We start from the raw sequence: 6,793 nt of genomic DNA on the forward strand, positions 1-6,793 counted from the left end.
TCATTGTTTTCTTGTAACTACGTGTAGTACAATTTTTTTAATAAGCTAATAATTTAGTACATTTTTCGTATTTTTTTTTATGTGAATTTGAATTCCATACGACACCACGTTACCGCTAGGATGTACGTTACCTTCGCAAAAGCTGCTCACATATGCGCTCGTAGAACTGACTATCGTAAAAAAAATATTACTATACGGCCAGAGGCCAGTTCTGAATCACAATAGATTGCAAAAGCTGCACGTTCGTGCACCCGTAAAACTAAAGATCCAAATAAATAAAAGCCAAAGGAAAAGAAACAAGAAAAGGGCAGCACCTAACACAGTGAAATATCTAAACATTTTTGGTTTTTGCCAACTTTTCGAAGTACTATTTCGGGTAATATACAATTTTTATAGAATGTCACCAATTTTGGTAACATATTACGAATAAAATTTTCGTCGCGCTCTATTTCTAATACGGTTATATATATGTTGGAGAAATATATCCGACGAAGTAACATTTTTGCATTTTACAAACCCGCAGTTGGCCCTGGATCTGGAAACAGAAAAACCATTTATAATATAAACAACCAGCCAAAAGCGTGTCGGGCATGCCAAAGATAGGGTTCCGTAGCCGTTACGAAAAAATTAAGTAATATTTTTTTAAGGATTTTGTATTTCGAATTGTATGTGAAATCTTACGTGGAGTGGAGAATCGTATGTGGAACATAGCCCTATAAAGGCTTTTCCTTGTATATTTGACATAATTACTGTGCTAACCAACACTTTAACTCTTAGGGTGCGGGGTAGGGGGGTAGGGTGCAGGTGAATATTTCGCAAGAAGATCACTGAATAGAAAAATCGTCTTGGCAACTCCCCAGTAGTTTTAAAAGAACTTATCCAACGATACCCCACACTATAAGGTTAGTCATGATTTTTTTTGTAACCATTTCGTTGGCATAGTTGCTCATACATCCGTGCAAAATTACGGCTTTTTAACACTGCTCGGAGTAAAGCCGCAGACGGACGGACAGACAGACAGACATGGCAAAACTATAATGGTTCCGTTTTTTGCCATTTTGCCTATGGAACCCTAAAAATGTGTCTTATGAATAGCAATAAAAAAAGTAAAAAGTGATTGATACCTGATAATAGAAGTTGTGCTTTTGTTTATTTGTAAACTACCACCGTCATCAACATAGAGCGGAAAATTTTTTCGGCTTTTGGCAGCGGAAAAAATGTCTTGGTTGCTACGAGCTAATGAGGGAAAACATTTAATTTCCAGAAGTGATTTTTCTTTTTCTATAACCCCTGCAATTTGATCATTGAAGTAAACAAAAGTGTTTTATTGATGATATGTACATATAATAGAAATATGTAATTATTTTGTTATGAAATAGGCTCACACACCATCTGGGCTAGCACCTAGAAAACCAAACTCTTCATCAATAAAAAGCCCTGCTGGCCGAACAGCTTTTTGCAGTTTTTCTATGAACAGTGTCCTGGCCACTGATTCGTTGTACTGGCCATAAGCCATGTCATTGGTCAAAACATTATTTTTATATAAAATACTCTTTACATGGTTATGACAGGGAGTAGTCGCTTTTCGTTTACATATCTGTAGCAAAAATAAAATTAAGCATATTCATATTCTGTAAAAGTTAACAACTGAGGGTGATTCAAGTCCACATGTTACTATGTTTATATAGTGATACCTATCATTTTTAATTATTATAATGAAGAAATCGCGAGTGCGAGTCGGACTCGAACATGAAGGGTTCCGTACCTAAGTACAATATTTTAAAAACAGTTCAGTAATAAGTTTTTGTTAAAAATTCTAATATGACAAGTTTTTTTGCTGATTGTACTTTTTTCCCGTGGTTACCAAAGTACTCATCAAGACGAATCAAACGAGTCCAAACTCAAAGAAATTATGTCGTTTTATTAGAGAGTTCCTATGGTCACCTTTTAGTTTCTTCATCAGATCAGCTGCATGTCATTATAATATTGCATTGTCATCACATTTATACAAAATTTCAGCTCAATCGGTTGAAGATATCCACTTCGAATTTGAGTTGAAATATTTCACCCGAACAAAGAAACGGACGGACGGACGGACAGACAGACAGACAGACAGATGGACACAGTGGATTTCATTATCATAAATTTCATGTCTCTACTTCTAGCTGTTAAAGTTTTGGGATTTTGTTCCGATTCCGTGGGAATATCCGGATAAGCACTAATCTATATGTTATTCCAATCCATCAGCCGTTCAGCGTGAAAGAGTAACAAACATACACACACACTCACACATATATATATATATATATATATATATATATATATATATATATATATATATATATATATATATATATCACACATCATCATATATACATCTTTCGCACTTATATATAGTAGCTAACTAACCATTCCAAATTGACTGGCAGTGAGCCTGTCACATCTATGGGTAGTATAGACGTCATTGTCATGTTGCCCATTGTCAGGTTTGTGCGCAGGTTTTGTATTTTATAATAATTACTACCCGCGGAAAATTTCTTAACTCTTAAACCAGCCATTGATTGAAATTTCAAGATTATATTCCGATCCTATGGGATTATTGAGATATAAAGTAGCCTCTATGTTGTTTCAGATGTCTAACTATCAACATACCAAATTTCAAAAAAATCCTTCAAGCCGTTTTAGCGTGAAGAAGCAACAAACAAACACACACACACAAACATACAAACTTTCATATTGATAATATTATTACAAGTAGTATGCTTTATCCCCATTCCGTTCGAATAAAAAATTAAAAGTAAGTAGGTGCTTAAAAAAAAACTCGTACCACAAAATAAGTAATTTTTCTGAGTGAACTTTATGAAAATTAGTTATGTCAAGGTTTAATTTTGTTGACACGTATTGATTTTAGAAACCAGATTTTTTCAAAGCATTGACGCTATATGTATTATTCCAGGTATCCAACTATCCACATACTAATTAAATTAGGTTCTAACATCAGATCATAGATTTCTATGGTTTGAGGTACTACTCGTAACTAATCCCTAAAGCCGTTTTAGCATGAAACATACACACATACGGTATTATTCAAATACATACGCTCGAATAACATAACCAACAAAACAATTGCAAAATGGTCAAAATTGGTGTGATGTACTTTATGGATGGTCCGTACTCACAAACTTTGGCATTTGCTTCGCACGCGTAAGCCATCAGAACCGATAGTTGAACTGAATTCCAGGATTTTGACTAATTCATAAAATAACATTGCACATAAAATACCCACGGTCAATTTGTAATATGAATGAACTGAAACAATTACTTTGCTCACCCGCGACCTTATATGATAGCTACATTTATGCAAGACTAGCTTTTGCCCGCGGCTTCGCACGCGTGGAATTCGGTGATCGTGCGCCGTTCCCTCGGGAACTGAGCATTTCTCCGGGATAAAAAGTAGCCTATGTCACTCTTTGGCCCATAAACTATCTCTATGCCAAAAATCACGTTGATCCATAGCTCTCTTTCGACGTGAAAGACGGAAACATACAAATACACACAATTTCGTATTTATAATATTAGTATGGATGTGCATGTTCATGCGTTCTTCCACCTCCTCACTGTAAAAAATTATTGATATATGGGCCTATGCAAAGTAACACTGATTCAATAAATTCAATAAAAATTCGTATCGGCTGAAATTTTGGTATTTTATCCCGATCTCGTGGGTATATCGTGATAAGAAGGAGCTTTCACTTTACACGCCCAGCTATCTACATACCAAATTTCATCCCAATCAGTCGTGACCTTTTATTTTTTTCATATAAGAGGGGAAACAAGTATTCGGGTCACCTCATCATCATCATCCCAGCCTATATACGTCCCACTGCTGGGCACAGGCCTCCTCTCAGAACAAGAGGGCTTGGGCCATAGTTCCCACGCGGGCCAGTGCGGATTGGGAACTTCACACACACCATTGAATTGCTTCGCAGGTTTGTGCAGGTTTCCTCACGATGTTTTCCTTCACCGCAAAGCTCGTGGTAAATTTGAAATGTATTCGGGTCACCTGGTGGGAAGCAATCATCGCCGCTCATGGGCACCGGTAAAACGAGGGGTATCACAGGTGCGTTGCCGGCCCGTTGCGAGATTGATAGGCTAAGATCCCTAAGCTGTACCGCTCTGGGAATGCCGTCCCGGGAAGCTGGTTCCATAGTTTAGTCATGCGTGGGAAATGTTCCGCTTGAAGCGGACAGTACTTGATTGCCAACCAATGGAAGAAGCTTTCAAATTTATAATATTACCTATATACTATATGTGTGAAGGATATTTATGTTTCACTTACGCAGAACTCGAATTAATGTTGGGATCGTCATCCATTTTCCTTTTTTTGCACCATACTTCATTACGACTGCAACAACAAGCAGATTAGCCAGGTTATGTTTTCGAAATAACGCCACAATCTGCAATATGGTTTCCACGGTACTTACCTTTTGATTTCTCCGTGATAACGTTTCATTTGTCCCTGAACTCGTTTTCGATTTTTCCTGGGACCAGAGTAATGATGATTTTTATAGTCTTTTCGCGAAGTTCGTGGCTCCATAGTGCAATGCGAATTACAATTTAATTCTCTTGAAACTATAGCTTCATCGATAGCGAATTAGAAAATCGCAGTTTGACTTGACAGTTGAGATGTTTTTGTTTTTCTTTTTTTACTTTTACTGTACATATTCCAAATGACAACGTCAGTTCTCTTTATATTTTATCCAAAGAGTATTAGTACCTACAGAAATCATGATATTTTTTTTATGAGTAACAAAATAACATGATATTTACATCGATAATAACGATAGAGCTATATTTCCAAAAATTGAATTGAAATAATATGCTATTATGGCTTCCTACGGACATTTTAAGATACTCAAAAAACCATTAACACTTAGTGCTAGTGCTGCACTCTGACGGCAGAAAATTGCAGTGATATTCCTTATTTATAAGACGTACTATCGAACCCACGGAATCGTGACCCACTGTGGAACCTTTTCATAGAAAAAGTCATAGTGACATCGCATTGCTTGACAAGGGAATTTATTATGACATTTACTGTGAGAGCGTTCTACGGTGGGTCAGGAAGCAAATGGTTTGACTGTATATGCAATTTTCCATACTTATTTGTTAGTAGGTACGCACGGTCGGTGACGATCCACGAATGGCTGCTGGTAGAAGCTGGGTGCGTCTAGCCGAGGACAAGGCGCAATGGCGCTCTTTGGGGGAGGCCTATGTCCCGCAGTGGACTGCTAGAGGCTGATGATGATGATGATGAAGTACGGTCGAGGACTTTAATTCATGAGCCACCGTGGAACCTTGTCATATGAAAAGTCAATTTCCTTGTTAATTAATACGATGTCACTATGACGTTTACTGTGAAATGGTTCCATGGTGGCTCATAAATTTAAATAATTTATTGAATCAGGCGTTACTTTGCGGAGGTCCATATCAATGAACTAAAATAATTTCCTTGCTCACCCGCGACCTTACGATAGCTAAGCATATGCAAAATATGCGTGTTCATGCAGTTCCTCCACCTCCACACTGTAAGAACACACACAAATCACACAAACCCATCTATCACCACCACCACACTACACTGACGCGTTTCGAACTCAACCAAGGCTCATTTTCAGAGTGACACAACCGTACACCATGCTACCAGTTGCTAGAGTTGTTGTTGGTTGTGTTGTTGTGAGTCTAACAACTGGTAGCATGGTGTACGGTTGTGTCACTCTGAAGATGAGTTCTGGTTGAGTTCGAAACGCGTCAGTGTAGTGTGGTGGTGGTGATAGATGGGTTTGTGTGATTTGTGTGTGTTCTTACAGTGTGGAGGTGGAGGAACTGCATGAACACGCATATTTTGCATATGCTTAGCTATCGTAAGGTCGCGGGTGAGCAAGGAAATTATTTTAGTTCATTCATAAATTTAAGTCCTTGACCGTACGTGCAACGCAATTTTTTCTTTTCGAAAGAAATAATTCTTACGGAAATTAAAAAAATTGGCAACGCATTTGTTCTTTTCGCTTCAGTCTTTTGATCGAAGGGATTTGTACCGATGGCCAGCAAAAATATTTAAAAAAGGGCACGTGCTTCAAAATGGTTATTAATTATTATTTGATTTTGATCAGACAAATCAAACGAAAACTGACAGTGGCGCCTAGCTTCGAATTGACGGCGACTTGGCGAATTAGCCGCAACGCACACTACTACCGAGCCTTTGGCGTACGATACTGTCGCCGTCCACTCACATATTGACAAATATGAACTAAAATTATCATCTAGATTAAGCTATTAATCAAAAGCTTTCTTTACATAATTAAAGAATGCCGCAATTAAAGAACGAAATAAACGTTAAGAGATGTGATTTTAGTTTCAAATAATCTTTCAAGTGCACATGGTTGGAAAAATAAATTAGTATGGAAATCGTTCCACCTTAATAAACATTTCGAATAGTACTTATATAACCTACCTACTTAGTACTATTGACAACTTGAATCCACTAAAACATTACCTACTTGCTAACCTGCGACCTTATGATAGCTAAGTTTATGCGAGAAGTGTGTGTTCATGCAGTTCCTCCCATCTTGACACTATAAGAACACACACAAATCACTGAAACGCGTCTGTGTATAGTGAGGTGTATGAACTGCATGAACACACATTTTTTGCATAGCTGTAGCTATCATAAGGTCGCGGGTGAGCAAAGTAGTTGTTTTAGTTCATTGGTTATGGACCTCCGCAAATAATA

The 6,793-nt window shown here is 37.5% G+C and overlaps 1 long non-coding RNA gene across 1 annotated transcript; it reads right to left on the reverse strand.

Moving 5' to 3' along the window:
- Nucleotides 1-1,131: 1,131 nt before the first annotated feature.
- LOC141427638 (uncharacterized) lies at nucleotides 1,132-6,477 on the reverse strand. The gene is made up of 3 exons (XR_012451337.1): nucleotides 4,485-6,477; nucleotides 4,340-4,405; nucleotides 1,132-1,597 (listed from the first exon to the last, which is right to left on the reverse strand). It is a non-coding gene; the product is annotated as an uncharacterized lncRNA (long non-coding RNA).
- Nucleotides 6,478-6,793: the final 316 nt, after the last annotated feature.

This window comes from Choristoneura fumiferana, chromosome 4, assembly GCF_025370935.1.
Source record: "Choristoneura fumiferana chromosome 4, NRCan_CFum_1, whole genome shotgun sequence".
NCBI classification, from domain to species: Eukaryota; Metazoa; Arthropoda; class Insecta; order Lepidoptera; family Tortricidae; genus Choristoneura; species Choristoneura fumiferana.